General features: G+C 41.0%; 2 long non-coding RNA genes across 3 annotated transcripts; both read right to left on the reverse strand.

Annotated features, from left to right (window-relative positions):
* Nucleotides 1-1,861: 1,861 nt before the first annotated feature.
* Nucleotides 1,862-3,684, reverse strand: LOC149587238 (uncharacterized). Its single transcript, XR_016380345.1, has 3 exons — nucleotides 3,559-3,684; nucleotides 3,241-3,486; nucleotides 1,862-3,164 (listed from the first exon to the last, which is right to left on the reverse strand). It is a non-coding gene; the product is annotated as an uncharacterized LOC149587238 (long non-coding RNA).
* Nucleotides 3,685-9,180: 5,496 nt separating this feature from the next.
* Nucleotides 9,181-11,442, reverse strand: LOC149587239 (uncharacterized). 2 transcript variants are annotated; one of them, XR_016380264.1, is made up of 4 exons: nucleotides 11,179-11,442; nucleotides 10,989-11,107; nucleotides 10,821-10,919; nucleotides 9,181-9,487 (listed from the first exon to the last, which is right to left on the reverse strand). It is a non-coding gene; the product is annotated as an uncharacterized LOC149587239 (long non-coding RNA). The 2 variants fall into 2 exon arrangements; XR_016380263.1 differs by having other exon boundaries at nucleotides 9,181-10,919; nucleotides 11,179-11,437.
* Between the last annotated feature and the right edge of the window lie 5,864 nt (nucleotides 11,443-17,306).

Raw genomic sequence — 17,306 nt, forward strand, 5'->3', positions numbered from 1 at the left:
GTAAAAAGATATCGAAACTACCTAAAATGTAAGGTTTCAATGTGAATTTTGCGGTGGTCTTCAAGTAGCTCAAATACTATCTATATGAACGAGTTAGATATCATTGAATGAAATAATACATCTCACCTATTTCCAGAGGAGATTAAATCGTTGATTGGGTCCATGCAACAACATTTTCATTACTCTCCTTTGTAATTAGAGAGTCTCCCCTTTTCCCAGAGGTGATTAAATCGTTGATTGGGTCCATGCAACGAAATTTTCATTACTCTCCTTTGTAATTAGAAGACTGAAGATTAAACGTTGACTGTTTCACATATGCTATCATAGAGTTTGAGCTGCAATAAAAAGATATCGAAACTACCTAAAATGTAAGGTTTCAATGTGAATTTTGTGGTGGTCTTCAAGTAGCTCAAATACTATCTATATGAACGAGTTAGATATCATTGAATGAAATAATACATCTGACCTATTTCCAGAGGAGATTAAATTGTTGATTGGGTCCATGCAACAATATTTTAATTACTCTCGTTTGTAATTAGAAGCTTTAACGGTTCACTAACGTTTTTACAGAGTGTAAGCTGCTATAAAAATATATTGAAACTACCTGAAATGAAAGGTTTCAATGTGCATTTTGTAGTAGCTTTCAAGTAGCTCAAATACTAGCTATATGAATTAGTCAGATATCAACGAATGAAATATACAGAGTGTTTCTGATAAGTCTGCAATAAATCAAAAGGGGTTTTCTTTAGGTCACACTAAATGTAAAATGCCAATTATAATTAGGGTGTACAACATTAAGCTACGGAGATGTGGGAACCCAATCATTTAACCGTAAAACAAGGAAAAAGTCACACATGTGGAGTAAGACATCAAGACTTGCTCATCTCTTTTAGAAGTATTAAACAGATTCAATAGTAAGAGCGTTGTTTAACCTTTATCTCACAATTCTTCTTTATTTTACGAGTCATGTTCGCGAGCCCAACTACATGATGTAGGCAAGATTCATATTCTTTGACATTTTCTAATAAGTTTCATCCAATAACACACCCTTTAATCTACGGCATGCTTTTCTGAAACACCCTGTATATATACGATCGTTTTTGTTTTTTGGGGCAAGAAACGTTACGTTTCCAAGAAATTAAGAACATTTATAGTTAAAAATGGCTCTGCGTGAATTTATTTCAAAAAAAAAAAAACTGACTTTAATGTACAAGAAGGTTTTTCGATTGGTTGTGGCTTTTTTTACCTCTCCGAGTGACGTATGTCACGGAGAGGTTCTAATTTCGACGTATCTGTCTGTGTGTCTGTCTGTCTGTTGTTACACCCCACGTGACCGAGTTCGCAGTTTACAAATCGGAGTAAACGTGTTCTCAATTTCCGGACCGCATTTACAGTTCCCGGAAATTGTATTCCACTTACAGGCTATTACTCCATTGCCTGTCTAACACCACCAGCCTCTAATCTTTCTCCATCCCACATGGACACCAGTCTGTACACACTGGCTTCCAAACACCACCATCTTCTGGTCATTGTCCATCCCACATGAACAGCAGTCTGTACACACTGGCTTCTAATCACCACCATGGCTCTTGAAGTTGGGAACGCAAGCTGGATGGCGCGCTTACATTCCCCCCTTGCTTTGCTGCTCTGCCTTTCTTTTCGCTTGCACGATCGCCAGCTTGGGTCTTCAACAGTGCGTTGTATCACACCTCCTCGGTGGTGAGAGCTGGCTAACCACTGCGTTTTGTGGGCTGAGTTGATACGCGCCCTTCCCAAGCCAAGGTGTGCAGGTATCGTGCTGATGGCTGTGTGGTACCGGGGAAATTAATCTACGGTATCTCGGACGATCCCCTCCCCCCGATGTAATTATCCTTCCACCCGGGATGAGGACTACCGGGTGGTGACCTTTTACTTGCCTCATTACTCGTGGGATGTTCTTGATGACAGTCACGTGTTAATCATGTTTATTACACGATAGTCCAGAAGCAAATTCAAATGTCGTCAACAAAAACCTTAATTCTCGAATTTCCTTATTTTTAAATTTGAAAAAAGCGTTCATATAAATACAGGGTGTTTCTGATATGCATGTCATAAATTAAAACCTATGTTCTTGTGGTAAAACTGAGTGTAAAGTTTCAAAGAACATGCAGTCTACAACATTTAGTTTCGGAGGTAAGGGCCCCCAAAACGTGAAAAATGTCACAAATCTGGAGTAAGACACATCAGCTTGCTCATCTTGTATAGACAATTCCAATACCCTCCCATAGAAGAATTCTATTGAGCCATTTTCAAGTAGAAGTGTATTATTAAAGGTAGAAGTCTGCAAGGACTGGTCAATACAAGTTGGAAAAACCAAAATATAACCTCTCCGAGTCAAGAGGAGGACTACTACTACAAACTTATTTACCTTGATATGGAATTATTTCTCTTTTTTGAAGAAAAAGTTAAGAATTATTGAAGCACTATTCCAAGCATAGCGAATATACAGTAAAGCAGACGACATTTTACATCCAATAAGGATAAATCTTTGACACATGGAAATCAGTCAATGGGGAAAAGAACAGGAAATGAAGTGTATAAATTTTGGAGAGATATAACCTTTATGTGTTTGTAAAAGCCCAATTGTATACGCTTCAGCTGTTTACCCTATATACTCATAGCTACATTCACAACTGGTTTGCGGTGTAAATACTATCGTCTCGTCTCACCTCAACAATATTCTTAGTTTTCCAACATGATTGTTAACGTTAAATAACACCAAAGCTGACTTGTGCCTAGACGCATTGATAGACGCGCAACATAAAATGAATGAAAACTCCGTATCTACTACCCGTTTACCATTAGCCCTGTGGTTGAGACTCGAGGTCAGGTCGACATGATCCTCTTAGACCTGGCCAAAGCGTTTGACAGGGTTCCCCAATGTTTTTTACTCTTATTTATATTAGGAATTCACGGCAAACTACTTGATTGGCTTTGTGATTACTTGAACAGTCGTCGCAATGTCGTCAAGTGCAATGGATCGATAACTTTAGTGACACATTCAGTCAATTGTGGGATCCTACAGGGGGGCCTCTCCTCTTCTTTTTAGCATTTACCTATATGATCTGCAATTCGAAGTTCTTCTTCCCACCTGGTTCGGTTTGCCGATGACAGACTGTGATTATCTGTACAGTACTTCTTTTAATGGGTATTTAGTTTTACCACTGTTAAAGGTTGCGCATCCTGGGGGTACTCACTCACGTTTTCCGTTCGTGTCACACTATAATTATAATTTTCAAAGATTGCCAGCTTGAGCAGGTCGTGGTGTGTATAGTGGTGAAGGTCGCTTTAACGTTCGACACGTGACACCACGGTATGTTTGGTCCTCCAATGTCCTGACCCGATAGGTCCAAACAATTACCATCTTGGTTTTTCGGATCAGTGTTGTGGTATTGCTGGTCCCATTAGAAATACAAGGTCTGTGGTGTTACAATTGTAACAATTCGTCTGTTAAAAAGGCACAAATACTGTAAAAAAACCATTGTAATAATAGTTGGCCAATTTTTAAACACCCCTAACCTTAAACTTTGGACAAAATAAGGAAAACATAAAGGTTTCTTTGGGAATAACTTTGAAGAAGGTCCGAGTTGTCTGTGGAACCGAGAAAAAAGGCCGTAGTTAAAAGAAATCGTCGTTACGTAGCAGTTAGGATCGAATTTAATTAGTCTCGTCTCTTAGCAAAATGCCAGTATATTCAAACCAGGGCAAATTGAGCATGATGTTTACGAGGATTACCAAAGACGGCAAAACCTTTGCGTGAACTAGTTGAAGCCGATCCATTATTTTTAGAAAGGTACTGTTCTCTATTATTATTATTGTTGATGAGGAGGGTACGCGCCCTAGCACCGATGCCAAAGGCATATTGTGCATCCTCGTAATCAGGCCTTGAATAGGCCTGTAGCTGCAGCGTAGCTAAGAATTCGCTCCACCGTGAGAGAGGAGACCCTCGAGGGTTCCAGGGTGTGTGAATCAAAATATTCTAATCTAAGCGAGGCGAAGTAGTCGCACTCGCAAAGTACGTGGGCGGATGTTTCTTCCATCTCCTGACACGACCTACAGAGAGGGTCGTCGGCAAAACCCATCAGATGGAGGTGCCTATTAAGCCGGCAATGCCCGGTCAAAAGACCGGTGGCCAGCCTAATATCCCATCTGCCGAGCGAAATTAGGTCCCTAGCACGAGACCTGCAGGGACCATCGACAAACAACTTTGTCTGTCTCTGGCCCTCCATGCTGTGCCAGAGCTGATTTTGTATGACAGTCAACCTGTCATGCAGACACCGTTTGACGTGCCTGTAGGGGATGGGGACGGCCGGCTCCGGCCCCAAGAGCTTGGCCTCCGCACCCCTTTTCGCAAATCTATCGGCTTGCTCATTGCCATAATATCCGCTATGCCCTGGCACCCAGTACAGCAGAACCCTGTTGCAGGATGCCAGTCGCGCTAGCAGGTCGAGGCAGCTACGCACCAGTTGAGAAGAAATCTGACACTGGTTCAGAGCGTTCAGGGCAGCCTGACTGTCAGAATAAATTCTCACAGTCCGTCCGGTATACCCTTTGTTAATACAGTAATCTGCGCAATAACAGATCGCGGCAATTTCAGCCTGGAACACACTAGCGAAGGTGCCCAGGCAAGCAGAAAAGCCGACCCTTGTGGTTTGACAGTAATAGCCGGCGCCAGCGCCGGAATCAGTCTTGGAGCCATCGGTGAACCAAATGGTTTCACCCCCAGTGCCAAGAGGCAGCAGGTTAGTCCACTCTGCCCGACTGGGGAAGTGGATACTGAATGGCTTAGTGAAATCAAAACTGGTGACGGTTTTGTCAGAGCACATCGTAAGCGACGGCTCAAGTGCGGCGTACTCCCGAAAGAGCTTCGTATGGCTGTAATCCCAAAGTCTTGGAACCCAACAGCCAATAATGTTGAGCCTGTAGGCTCCCATGACAGCCTCCTCCTCAATGAAGAGATGAAGAGGAAGCATGTCGAGGAGCACCTCCAGGGAAGCAGTTGGGGTCGATCTCATGGCCCCCGTAACACCAATGCAGGCAAGCCTTTGAAGCTTGCGCAGGGCAGCCTGCACCGTCTTAAGCCGGACCCTTGTCCACCAGACAAGTGCCCCGTAAGATAGTATGGGTCTGATGATCCCAGTATAGAGCCAGTGTACAGCCTTGGGGTTGAGGCCCCAAGTCTGGCCGACAGAGCTCCTGGTCCTCCAGAAGAGCATCTTGGCCTTCTTAATACACCGATCAAGATGCGGCTTCCATGTGAGTCTACAATAAAAAGTCACCCCCAGGTATTTCACCTCGGAGGACTTTGTCAGGACCTGGCCAAAGAAAGAGATATCATTGAACAGATCCTTAGTATTCTTCCTCGTAAAAGGAACAAGGACAGTTTTATCAGGATTAACGGTGAGGTTAACCGCCTGACACCATTGCTCCACGCTAGAGAGAGCAGATCTCATAAGCGCGGTAACAGTATCCGGGAACTTCCCCGTAAAGACTATCGCTACATCGTCCGCATACCCGAAGCAGCAACAGCCCCCAGCACCCCCGAGCCTCCCCAGGAGCTCGTCCACCACCAGGCACCACAACAGGGGGGATAGCACTCCACCCTGAGGGCAGCCCCTGCTGGTAGTCACCCCTAGAGAGTCCCCAAGGAGGGACGCCGACACCTCGCGGTCAGTAAGCATGGACTTGATCCAGCGGCCAAGAGTGGCGCTGATGCCAAATCTCTCAACAGCTTCAGTAATAACCGAGCTAGAGACCTTGTCAAAGGCCCCCTCGATATCGAGGAAGACAGCCAGTGAAATTTCCTGAAACTCGAATGCCCTATCCAGGCAATTCGTAAGGCCGTGAAGGGCCGTCTCAGTGGATTTGCCTTTTTGGTAGGCAAATTGTGAAGAAGAGAGAGGAGTTACCGAAAGTACCTCGTCTCTGATGTACCTGTCCACCAACTTCTCCAGAATTTTGAGGAAGAAGGAGGTCAGGCATATGGGTCTAAATGCTTTCGCCTCGAGATAGGAAGCCTTCCCGGGCTTGGGAATAAAGATGACCCTAGAGCGTTTCCAGTCACGAGGTATGTGACCGAGAGCAATGCAAAGTCTGTAGATCTTGCATAGCGGAGAGGCGATGTGGTCTAAGCCCTCCTGCAAAAGCAGAGGGAAGACCCCATCGGGTCCCGGAGACTTGTAGGGCTCAAAACAGTTGACAGCCCACCGAAGCTTGGGAATCGTGACAACCTGTCTGGCTACAAGCCAGTCTTCCCTCTTAGCCCTGTACAAGACAGGGTAGAGAGAGTCAGGGTTTGTTGGATTAATAAAAGTAGAATCAGGAAAATGGACCTCCAGCATATGCTTGAGAGTCTCAGCCCCAGATTTAGTGTACACACCCTCCCGTAGCTTAATAGCATTAAGTCGATGTGTGCTGTCGTGCGCTAGAATCTTCATGACCCTAGCCGTGGCAGGGACATTGGAGATTTGCTCACAGAAGGTCCGCCAGGAGTCCTTCTTAGCAGCTCTAATGGCCCTGTTGTAGGCGTTAAGGGACTGCCTGTATCCAGCCCAGTCACCCGTGCGCTTGGCTTTGTTAAAGAGCCTGCGCGTGTATTTACGAAGCCGGCTGAGATCCGCGTTCCACCAAGGGACAAGCCTCGAGCGGTTGACGGTCTTAAGTGGGCAGTTCCGGTGGAACGACTCCATGATGGAGCACTGTAAATCACCAGCAGCCCGATCAAGATCCTTAGGTGAAGTAAGTTTAAGAGTGTGACCCCCTCCGTAGCGTAGGATTAGGTCTTCCCTATAGCCGGCCCAATTAGTCCGTTTTGGGTTGCGTATCTCCGTCCCCGCCGGGACAGAAGTAATCGCGACAGTAAAGCAGATGTGCCTATGATCCGACAGAGACGGTTCATTTGACACATGCCAGTTAGACACGGAAGACACGAGGTTTTCTGTGGCTAGCGTGAGGTCAATGACCTCCCTTCTATTAGAAGTAACAAAAGTAGGTTCATTGTTTTGATTAAGAATATAGAGTTTACAACCAACTAAATATTCTAGTAAATCATCACCCCTCTTGTTGCAGTCAGAGCTGCCCCACGTGATGTGATGAGCATTGGCATCGCAGCCAATGATTAGCTTGTCCCCTCTCTTTTCACATTGATTGACCAAATTGATCACCTCAATTGTCGGGAGAGAGTCCGCGTCGTGGGCAAAGTATGCGGAGGCAGCCGTGATAGTCAACTTGGCATGCCCAGTGGCCAGGACTAGATTCACGGCCGCCGTGTCCTGGGAAGTGTACAGCGGTAGAGAGATACAACAAAGATCCCTCCGAACCAAAATACACGCCCTAGGTCTAGCAGCAGTTTGGTCATAGAATAGTGACCCCGCCGCGTCAAGACCGAGGATTTTGCCATGGCAAATCCACGGTTCTTGTATGAGGGCCAGATCAAGACCCTCTATAGCAAACCTCCTGCAGAGTACCGCAGAGGCCGCCTTACTGTGGTGCAAGTTGATTTGAATTGCACGTAGCGTCCCCATGGTCCCTAAGAGAGGGGTTCAGAAGGGACCTAGCTACACCTCATCGGTCCCGAGAGGGCTAATGGCACCTCCCCCCCGACAGGCGAGCTCCCAGTCCCAAGATCCTCCCCCTCACCAGGACCACTAGGACGCTCATCGGCTGAACCCCGAAGGGTCCCATCCGATTCTTCCAGTAGGGTGGACTCATCCATGGAAGAACAGACTTCCGAATGAGCCACCCCCCCCTCCCCCTCTGTGCCTAGAGCGACACCAGAGAGCTCCTCCGCGAGATCCCCCATCTCGCTAGTCCCACCCCCCGCCGCAGACTCGGCTACAGTGGTTTTAGTGGTTTCCGTGTTCTGAAGGAGTTTGAAGGAACCCTTGTCCACTCCAGTATAGCCCACGAAACCAGCATTCTTAATGGCTTCCAATGAGGAGCCATCAATTAGCAGTACCCAGTACCGTACGGCCCTGTCCACGTACGTCCGGATACATTTCCAGCGTTCAGTGGCAAAACCTGCATTAAGGACCTTTAGGCGCCGAAACTGCACCGCCGGCTCCTTGGTGATCTGGTCCTTGGTGCGGAACATTACCTTAAACGGCTTAGGGAGTTCGCTAGCTCTCATTACTGAGAGCACCGCATCCCCCACCACCGAGTAGGCTAAGTTGTCCTTCAACCATTGCCCAGTGAACGAATCCTCACAGGAGTATACTAGGGCCCCGGTCGTCAGGCTAAAGTTCGCAAGGCGCGGTAGAGGGCTCCCCGAAGGTATCCCATCCAGCGCCCTTAGAATCGCCTTCTGAATTGGGCCCACGTCTTCCTCCGTGATGACCGCCGTCGGATAGCCTTTTTTGACAATGGCCATCTTTTCTGAGCTGGCGGCGTCACTATAGGACTTAGCCTTTTTCGACGCCGCCTGCGAGGTACTTGGTGAGGGAGTCGAATCCTCCGCTCTGGGCCTCTTCATTGGGTTGTCACGAGCCATCGCACCCCCAGCGGCGGTGGAGACCGTTTCAGACCCCGATTTGACCTTTTGCCGAGCAATCCGTCGTTTGAGACGACGACGCAAGGTACTTTTCGAGGGCTTGCCAGACACACGCACCGATAAATCGTCACGAGTATCGCTGGATACAAGCCCTTGTGAAGTGGTATCAGTGTGGGTTCTGCCTTGAGCAGACCCCTGCACCGTAGGTTTGGTAGTGTTAGAGTTGTTTTGATTTAATTTATCCATGGGAATCCCACGAGTAAGGGGGCAAGTAAAAGGTCACCACCCGGTAGTCCCCCACCCGGGTGGAAGGCTAGATACAACGGGGTGTCGCCCGGTGCCCCGAGGGGATCGTTAGCGATACCGAAGTTTTACTTCCCCAGTACCATGCAGCCCTCGGCACGATGCCTCAACACCTTGGCTTGGGAAGGGCGCGTATCCGCTTAGCCCACACAACGTAGTGGTTAACCAGCTCTCACCACCGAGGAGGTGTGATACTCCGCATCGATGAGGACCCAAGCTAGCGTGTGTGAAGTTAAAAACGCGAGCGGGAAGCCAAAGCAAGGGGGGGAAAAGATACACCCCATCTAGCTTGCGTCCCCAACTTCGAGAGCCTACTGTTCTCTAACGAGGCTATTTAGGGATGGTAAACCTTCATAACGACCATTTTTGGGAGGGCATTCTTGGAAACCAAATTATCGGACCCTTTTTCTTGATAAGAAAATCTCTGAAGGCATTTAATTGGACTTCCTGCGTCATGAGTTCGTTGCTTGAAAAGTTATTGCAAGACATGGGCAGATGAAGAGTGCCTGCACCACAATGGTAATCACATTGAACATTTACGTTGACGTTGATGTGTACCAAACAGATTAGAGGTTGTAATTTGAGGCCCAAATTCCAAGAATAATCGCAAGACTGTGCTTTAAAATTTTCTGTTGCTCCCCCCACTTGACTGGTATGCTAGGTGATATTTCAGAAGAAGAAAATTTATTGAATTAGGGATAGCGAGAGATGGCTAGCGATGTGGCTTAGTTATGGCAGGGGACGCCCTTGTTTTATTGGCAACATTATTACATTGAATGTTGCCAGATTAAATTGTTGATGGTGATTTTGCGAACTGTGTTAATGATATATTAAAATTTAAATGGAAAAGTTTCATTTTGACACATTCCTTACCCTAAAATTTTGTATTTGGAGCCTATTAATGTATTATAGTGATAATGTAAATAATTTTAGTGTTAAATAGGAAAACATTTAGGCTGAAAGAACAACTCGCGTAGTTTGATCTTATTTTATTATTTCAGTTCAGGGTTATCTATAGTTACCCAAAAAACCTATTGTTTTCGATTAATTTCACGTTAAATATGGTTATTAAGTTGGTTGAAGTTAACGGCTTATCTTCTTTTACTAGTGTTATTTCAGTTTGTTATACGAGTTTGAACAAGAAATTCTCCCTAACTGCAAACTTTAGAGGCGTGACTGTTTGACTCTTGCGGAATAATCACTATTTTGCCCCAAAACTTTTAAATATCGCTCCTTTTCAATGGCTCTCTTTTCAAAATGGGGAAAAATGCTTTTAAATGACAATTTAATTAATCGTAAGAATTAAACAGGAAAGTGGAGGCTGGGTGAAAGATAAGTGTAGTTTTAATTTTAATTTGTTAGTTTAATTATAAGGTATCCATGAATTTACCCAAAACACGAATCTTTCACATTAATTATACTTGATTGAGTTTAATTTAACGGCTTATCTTGTTTATCTAGTGTGGATTTAGTTTATAATACAAGTTTCAATAAAATATTAACTTTAATTGCAATTACCCTAAAATTTTAATGTATGCGCTTTTGATATATTTTAATTTAATTTGAAAGTGAAATAGGAAACTACTGTGGCTGTACGAAAAACTTGTGAGGTTTTAATCTTAATTTGAGCGTGGTTCGTGAGAGTGGATTAAGCTTAAAATTTATTTGAATTTTTTACCCAAATTGCAATGTTTAGTGCAGTTTAATATTTTTGCCATATATTCATCATTATGGTACCCTAAACTTTTGAATTTTGCGGCAATTAATGTACTTTAAAGATAGTTTAAATTAACTTAAGTGTGAAAGAGAAAACATGGGGCTTTACTAACGGCTTGGGTAGATACAATCTTAATCAAGAGTTATCTGAGTTTTCATCCAAAAAATGCATATTTGGGGTTTAATTTCACGTTAATTATACTTAATTACGTTGAAATTAACTTGTCGTCAGTGCTCATTAAGCTTATAAAATGACTTTTAACAATTAATTCACCTTAATTCTAATGTTTAGAGGAGTTTTTGGTTATTTCCAACACATTGCGTTCAATTTTTATCATATCCTGTGCTAGGTTTGTGGTAAGGTAAAGATTATCTATACAATATGTTAATGAACGATGCTATTCTATAGTTTCGCTTGAATACCAGTAATTAAATCAAATACCTATACAATTCATAGCAATTTAAACCAATAAACAAACGGCAATGTGGACTGTGGAAATAGCAAACAACGTAACCCTCCGTTTCTAACGTGGTTACGTTGAGAGAATCTGTGATGTAAACCTGAAAATTATTTCACTTAATTAAATTATATAACGACACTGTCCTCCTGGATTAACCAGTGCCACTGTTACTTATGAATTAAACAATCCACTGTTGGTAACAAATAGTTTATAAAATGATAACGTAACATCACAGTATGACTGATTCAATAGGATCAAAATTGTTTTAACGAATAATCTGGTCCTCTACATTGGTTTAGTTTCAGGAATTATACCACACACCTTCACAATTAGTAGCATTTTAGTGAGATTAACAAATAATGAAACCGTGTATACCTGTCCTCAAATGAGAATGTTGAATTAACTGCGCTAACGTTAACATGACTCTTTTAAGTGCCGTAGGGAAAACACATTGAACATTTTGTCATCTTACCTGTAATATTTTGAAGTTGAATTCTTCACAGGGTGAAAACCGTTGACTTCTAAACCATAATAATTTGGATAGATATGCCATTTTTTACTTAAACTTGGAGCGCCAGCAAAAAAACAGTCATGATGAATACGTAGCGTAAAACCTAGGCTCTAGGGTTAGGATTTGTAGCATGAATCGAAGCAGACTGCGTCAGAGTGGGAAATAAGGCACTTTCACAGGCCAATAGCCAGTTTAAAAATTACCTGGGCCAGTTTAAAAATTAAACGTTTAGGGGTCTACTGGCCCTGGTGGCCACTTAATTAATTCAAAGTTTTCCCCCTCAAGATTTTGGATCATTAAATAAATACTATGTTAATCCCTAAAATTGTCTCGTCTTTGCTTCTATGGTGTTTGCTTGCTTGGCCTGAAATGTGTATGTGGGAGTGGGATTATGGATGGTTTTCGTATGTCTTATAACCATCTTGACACGAAAATCAAATTAAATTTCCGATTAAACCTTTAAATTAATAACGAAGTGCCTTAAATTACCCCTATAAAGATAGCCCTTTAATCTTAAACCTATCCCTTTAAAACAAACTGAAAAGAAATTCACGGTTTCTAAAAATAACTACAATGAAAGAGGAAATAGCCCATCAAAATTGACAACGAACTTTCTAGAACTATCCTATACCACAGTATCCACAGTGCAAAATGAAATACCTAGCAACGAAACCTTTTTCCAAGAAACCAGAGAAATACTACGCTTATTTAGACCACCAAGCAACAAGACCTTGAGTCACTATCCTGGTACCTGGCCCGAGAAACTTCTAGAACATTTTTTTTAACCCTTTAACTGACCAATCCGTATTTGGTCCCAAAACAAAAAGTTTTGCCCACTCGCTGTTAACATGAATACGCCCGGCTACGTCATAAATATGGTCCACTATTCGCCAAACCGAAGTCAATCAACAAACGTCATTGTCCCAGAAATCCTTGCGAGAAACTAGAAGTTATATATACGAAGTCCCTCCTGTCCCATAGTCAGTCGATACCTGAACTGTCTAAACGAGACCCTGTCGGCTCACCCTCAAGAAATCTCTAAACGGACGGAGATTATTTTTTAAATCGAAACCTTTATTTTTATTCGGTGTTTTTATTTTTATTCATTTGATACCTTTATTTTTCATCAAGTTGAATATTTTAACCCCTAGAAGAAGAGAGCGCGCGAATTATTAAATCGCGAGAGAAAAAAAATATAATTAACCCTTAAAACGCGAAAGAGAAAAAAAAGATCCTGAAGAAAAACCCTTAAATCGAGAAAGAAGAAGAAAAAAAAAAAAAGATCCTGAACCCCTATGAAGAATATGGAAGAGGAGCTACTTGGCGTAAGAAATTAAAAAACTTGAAACTATTGATTAACTGGCTTGAAACTATTGTTAAAGAACTTGGATTATGGTTGACGGATTGATTCATTTTAAAAATCTTAACATTCTATTTTTGGAACATTATTTTTTTAGTGCATAACTGCACGATTTTAACCCAAACACCCCTAAAATTTAAATTTGAAACTTAAGGAGACATTCCATAGAGGTTATAAAGTACAAACCTCCCTTAGATATAAGTTTGATTTTTTTTTGTTTAATTTCTTTATTTTGACCACTATAAAAGTGTGTGAAAATTTATGAACAAGATTGAATATTATGTTGAATATTAAAAATTGGATTAGAATCTATTTTGACTCTCACTTGACATATACCAACAAACGCGGTCACTTTTGATTTAGAAATTTTATAAGCCCCTCGTTTCCGCTAAAAAGGCCTTAACTCCCCACAACTGACTGCATTCTAACATCTAGTCTAGCGTTTGCGAGGATGAATCATTAGTGAAAAAAGAGATAGGTGTTTGTCTTATACTTTAACCCCTCTAATAAGAATCGAACACCCCACTTCAACCCCATAAAATCTTAAAGAGCATAAAGAAACGGCTTATAAATTGGCGCAGTCGGCAGGATACGATACTTCGGAATCTTATCGATATGATGGATTCTGACATGTCTTAAAGATAGTCAAGATTGGTTCAATTATTAAAAACCCCTATATTAAGAAAGTACTAAAATAATCGAACAATCACCATGAGTCAAAATTGACACATCGGATCTTATTATATACGTTTTGATTATCTTGATAATCATATTGTCGTATGACAAAGTAATTCTACCCTTGATAAAATTATTGTATGTCTTGGTTAGTTGGATTCAAAGAAAAAATTTAGTTACCCCTAATCTTAAAGATGAAATTATATTAAAACTATTACAGCAAAATGCTGAATCACAACAACTGTTTAAAGAAACGCTAGAGACACTCAATAAGAGTTATAGAGATTCATTAGAAACCCATGGAGGTTCCCCTCCCCAATCTTTGAGATGTAACTCAAGTTCGAGTTCGAGTTCGGAATCTGATACCCATCAAATAAATACGAAACGTACCCATATAAATGATATACCAAAATCACCCGAAGAAAATGTTATTGATAGAGAAGAAATCCTTAGAAGAATCGAAAAGACTAAAAAAGAGGAAGAGAGGTTAGACCCCATATTTACATCTACCCCTTATAACCAAAAAGAAAGAGGAAAGAAAGTATCCCTCCCCTCCAATATTTACGAAGAAAAACGTTCGGAAGACCCCTATACGACACGAGTAAATAATTTTTCAACCCCCCTACAAACGTTACCTTGAGACCAGAGAGAGAGGAACTTTTTCCAAGAAACGAACCTATACTAAGTCAGAATACCTTCCAAGACAAGTTGAAAAGTCCTATATTTCCGGTATACGAAAAAGAACAAGAGATATCAAATATTCCTGATATTACCTTAATTCCTAGAGGAGATAAATTACAGTATTCAACCCAGAGAAATAGAACTTTACCAATTCCTCAATTTACGGCAAGATTTAATGGAGAATCAAACCCTATAGAATTCCTATATAGCGCGTACGATTATGGGATGATAACAGGCGTAACACTTCAAGAATTATTGACTCATATACCCCTAGCATTCGAAGGGCAAGCTAAGAAATGGTATTGGAAGAATATGAATCATTTTCATACTTGGAATGACTTTGAGAATAAGTTTAAAGAAAAATATTTGGGAGATGGTTATTCCAAAATAGTCAAGAGAAAAATTCAAACAAGAAGGCAAAGACCCAATGAGAGCCCTGAAGATTATGTTCAGGATATGATAAATATTTATGATGAATTACCCTCTATCCCCTCCGAGCAAGATCGATTAGATCATATAATTTTTGGATTAATGCCCGAATATGAAGCACTATTGAACTTGAAAACTTGTACCACAGTTGATGAACTTCTTGAGCTAGTGAAGCAACTTCAACCAGTGATGGGAGTTTTACACCCTAGAAATCAAGGAACAAACGAACCCCGAAACCCCTTAATAAACAAATTTTGCAACTATTGCAAGGAATATGCACATTTTGTTTATAACTGCCCAAATAAAAGAAGTAGACCGCAAGAAGTAACCTTACCCCTTGAATCGTATCTTCCATCAGCTAGGCCTAAATGCTTTGTATGTAATTCTACGGATCATATGGCTCGAGATTGTCCCCAAAAACAAAACTATCAATCAAGAGAAAGAAATGAAGAACAAAAAACCACTCCTAAAAGAACGGTTGAGATAACTGTTCCACAACATGAAAACTCAATTAACGTGATACGTAATTTCGTCCCAAGAACTGGAAGTATACCCCTACAATTACCCAATAGCAATTATGCTGCAATCCTAGACACTGGAGCATGTAAATCATTTATGGTCAAAAATGTCGCTGAACAAGTCTACCCAGAAATGGATTTTACCCGTCTGAAAACAAGAGAATTCTTTTCAGCTTCCCCTAACAGTCCTCTTAAAGCTGAAGGCCCAATTAAACTTCCTGTACAATTAAATGATGAAATGGGTCCCCCTATGGAAATTGAATTTTACATAATTGAGAAAGCAAACTTTTCGATTATATTGGGATCTGATTGGATGACAGATGTAGGAGCAAAACTGAACTACGAGGATAATAGTATCACTTGCACAATAAATGGACAATACTGGGTGTTTCCATTTATTCAAAACCCAAGAGCAACCCCTACTACTATGACCCTGACCAATGACATAAGCATGCCAGAAGATATAGATCTGGATACAGAGAAAAAACAAGAATTGCAAAACTTCTTTATCGAAGAGAAGAGAATGAATGAAAATTCCCTTACGGAGGATGAACAAGACAAAGAAGAATTGAAACATAACACCCCTACTTTTTATCCCACTGAGCGGTTTTTGAATGGAAATAAGTTGATTAAGTCTTCAAGTACTAAAACCCCTATGCGTCGAAAAAAAAAAAAATTTAACGTGATGGTAAGATAAATATGCCAAGTTCGGGGACGAACTTTTCAGAAGAGGTGGGGATATATAACCATCTTGACACGAAAATCAAATTAAATTTCCGATTAAACCTTTAAATTAATAACGAAGTGCCTTAAATTACCCCTATAAAGATAATATTAGCCCTTTAAACTTAAACCTATCCCTTTAAAACAAACTGAAAAGAAATTCACGGTTTCTAAAAATAACTACAATGAAAGAGGAAATAGCCCATCAAAATTGACAACGAACTTTCTAGAACTATCCTATACCACAGTATCCACAGTGCAAAATGAAATACCTAGCAACGAAAACTTTTTCCAAGGAACCAGAGAAATACTACGCTTATTTAGACCACCAAGCAACAAGACCTTGAGTCACTATCCTGGTACCTGGCCCGAGAAACTTCTAGAACATTTTTTTTAACCCTTTAACTGACCAATCCGTATTTGGTCCCAAAACAAAAAGTTTTGCCCATTCGCTGTTAACATGAATTATAAGCCTTTTCTTTTTAATTCGCCTTTCTTCATTTATTGTTTATGGGGGTGGGGTTGGGTGTTCGACGTCTTACGAGAGGGGTTAAGAAGATGCAAGACAAACACCTACCTCTTTTCACTTATGATTCAACCTCGCTAACGCTAGACAAGATGTTAGAATGCAGTCAGTTGTGGAGAGTTAAGGCCTTTTAACGGGAACGAGGGGCTCATAAAATTTCTGAATCAAAAGTGACCGCGTTTTTGATGGTATGTGTCAATTGAGAGTCAAAATAGGTTCTAATCCAAATTTTAATATTCAACATAATATTCAATCTTATTCATAAATTTTCACACACTTTTATAGGGGTCAAAATAAAAAATTAAACAAAAATAAAAAGGGAGGTTTGCAATTTATAACCTCTATGGAATGTCTCCTTTAAGTTTCAAATTTAAATTTTAGGGGTGTTTGGGTTAAAATCGTACAGTTATGCACTAAAATAATAATGTTCAAAAATAGAAAATTAAGATTTTAAAAATTGAATCAATCCGTTAACCATAATCTCAGTTCTTTAACCATAGTTTCAAGTCAGTTTATCAAAATAGTTTCAAGTTTTTAATTTCTTACGACAAGTTGCTCCTCTTCCATATTCTTCTTAAGGGTTAAGGGTTCTTTTTTCTTCTTTCTTGTTACGCGATTTAAGGGTTTAATTATGTTTTTTCTTTTCTTTCTCGATTTAACGGTTTTACTTCAGGATCTTTTTTCAGGTTACACGATTTAAGGGTTAATTATTATTTTTCTTTTAATATTTCGCGCACTCGCGCTCCTTCTCTTCTTCAACTCAGGGGTTTAAAAAAAAATATCTCCGAGTTTCTTTTCCGAAAAATTAGGGATTCAAATTGACGAAAAATAAAGGTATCAAAATGAATAAAAAATATCTCCGATTCTCTTCCAAAA

This window comes from Phalangium opilio, unplaced genomic scaffold (genome assembly GCF_054372755.1).
Source record: "Phalangium opilio isolate 3A_F unplaced genomic scaffold, DU_Popi_V2 ptg001170l_1, whole genome shotgun sequence".
In the NCBI taxonomy this organism is placed as follows: domain Eukaryota; kingdom Metazoa; phylum Arthropoda; class Arachnida; order Opiliones; family Phalangiidae; genus Phalangium; species Phalangium opilio.